Raw genomic sequence first — 2,760 nt, forward strand, 5'->3', positions numbered from 1 at the left:
TGAAGACCTCTGACTCCGCAGAGCCCAGGGAGAGTCTGAGAACCCAGCCGAAAGGGCACAGTGACCGTGTGTGATCTGGCTGACCTCACCTGGAGCAGGAGGGATGGGAGAGTCAGTCCCTTGGGTAACCTGCTGGCTCCTGTTTGTGTCTCTGCAGAGTGGACATACGATATCAAGTACTCCTCCAGTGACGAGGAGGAAGACCCTGCAGGTAGGGACAAAGTCTAAGTCAGGTCCCCAGGAGAAAGGGGTCCTGGAAGGGGCTGGGTCACTCCTGATGCTTTGGACACTGAGGCAGGTGCATGAAATCCTAAGGGAAAATTATGTGACCTTTTTACATTGTAATGACGGGGAAATAAGAGCTAGTGTGTGTATTGGCACAGAGCATGCTGATTGTAGCTTCTTTTCTTGCTTTATCGGTGAATGGTGATCTTTCCTATCAGACTTGCTTTTTCTCATCTGCCTCTTCCAAACATGACAGCCTTCAGCTTTCATTCGTTCGCAGCACTTGGGAAGTGTGCACGAGAAATTATGGTTCGAATGTTTGATATTGAACCTCACTGGAAAATACCTCCCAAGAAGCACCACCCTCCCCAGCACCAGCTGAGCCTGGAGCCAGGGATGGAGGGAAACAGGAAAGGGGAAATGCCAGGCACAGGAGACCAGGGACTGTGGGGACAGTGGCTGCTCTGGAGGGACAGAATGGCACAGGTGTCTCCTCCTGGTTATACTTACAGAATTTTAACTGCTTAAGGGGCCCTGGAGATCCATAGGTCATTTCTCACTGCAGAGGTGAAGTTATGAGTCTCTGAGACAAGTCTGCAGAGACAGGAAGACTTGACTTCTGTCATTGGCTATAAAATACCAGCAGTAGCAGAGTCCACTTCTTAACCTGAAAGCTAACTCTATTTTTTCTTTTTCCAAGGCCACCAGATCATAGTTATTGCCCTGGTCCATGCCGAGGCAGGGTCCTCAGATGAAGAGGAGGAGAGCAACCTGAAAAGTAATCTAGTTCCTGTTTGCATCTCTTTTGTATTCTATTTCCCACACACCAGCTCCTCCTGGTGGCTCTTCCCCACTCCCTCTTTCCCTTTCTGACTCCCTGAAGGAACTGATCTCAAGAAAGTGCAGCTGTACAAGTGAATTAGAGACTTCTATTGTTGGTTCCAGGAAAACGAGTCACAGAGATCTAGCGATGGGGCAGTGAAGCATAGGACGTGCAGTGACATTCAGTTTAACTTTATCTTTGCCTGGATAGAAAACTTGAGGTTATTTTCTTTAAATTAATTAATCAGTTAATATCGCTGCACACAATAGTTTTAAAATATTCATGGATTGCTTAGTGATGTTTGGATAAATTTATCATTCAGGGATCTGATTGGCATAATTATCATATCCATCATCTCAAAGTTGTATCCTTTCTTTGTGTTTGGAACATTCACTAATCTCTTTCTAGCTGTTTGAAATTAACATTTGCTTTTAACTCCACTTATCCTATAGTGCTATAGAACACTGTTGATTCCTTTTATCCTACTGTAACTTTGTATCCCACAATAAATCTCACCCTATCCCCTCCCTCTCCCTACCTTTGGGGGCCTCTAGCGTCCTCTGTTCTACTTTTAACTTCTACGTGATCAGCTTTTTCTAGCTTCTTACATATGAATGAGAATATGCCGTGTCTGTCAGTTCCTAGCTTATTTCACTTTGCATCGTGTCATCGCTTCCATCCATGTTGCTGGAAAATCACGTTTTTCTTCTTTTTGGATGGCTGAATACTCTTCCATTGTTTATATATCATCTTTTTTTTTTAACTTGTAAAATGTATTTATTTTCTTTCATCTGATGACTCGTGGTTACACTCAATATTATAGTTTTTTGCTAATTACCTTTTGTTTTTAATTATAATGGGTATATAAAATTTCTACATATGTGATGCTTTGATACAGGCATGGAATCTGGATTCATCAAATCAGGTAACTGGTGTATTCATCACCTCAGGCATTTACTATTTCTTCCTGTCATTAACATTTCAATTTTACTTTTTATCGATTTTTAAGTACGCCCTACCTCATTGTTGAAGGTAGTGACTGTGTTGTGCTATCAAATACTGTTCATTTTACCTAAATACCTAACTGTATTTTTGCACCCATTAATCATTAGCACTTTGTCCCTCCACCTCCCTGGTACCCTTCCCAGCTTCTGGTAACTATAGTTCTAATCTCTGTCTTCTTTTTACTTTAGACAACTGTTTTAAATTGCATGTAGAATTTATGAACACCCTGTATTTAGTTTGCACATCTGAGTGAAAACATGTGAGGTTTGTCTTTCTGTGCTTGGTTTATCTCCCTTAGTGAACTGGCCTCCTGTTTCATGCATGTTTCTACAAATGGCAGGATTTCCTGAAGGATATTCCACTGTAGATATGAACCACTATTTCCTTATCCATTCATGCATCCAACAGTATTTAATATGGTTCCAAATCTTGGCTATAGTGAGTAGTGATGCAATAAACATAGGAGTGCAGGAATCTTTTTGATATACTTGATCCCTCTCCTTTGTATATATGCCCATCAGTGGGATTGCTGAGTCAAACTTTAGTTCTATGTTTAGTATTTTGAAAATGGCCATTTTGTTCTCTATAGCTGTTGTCCTAATTTACATCCTCATCAACAGTGTATGAGTGTTCTTCTTTCTCTTCATCCTCACTAGCAATCATTATTGCCAGTCTTTTTGATAATGCAAATCAAATCTTCAACTACC

Source organism: Nycticebus coucang, chromosome 21, assembly GCF_027406575.1.
Source record: "Nycticebus coucang isolate mNycCou1 chromosome 21, mNycCou1.pri, whole genome shotgun sequence".
Classification (NCBI taxonomy): Eukaryota; Metazoa; Chordata; class Mammalia; order Primates; family Lorisidae; genus Nycticebus; species Nycticebus coucang.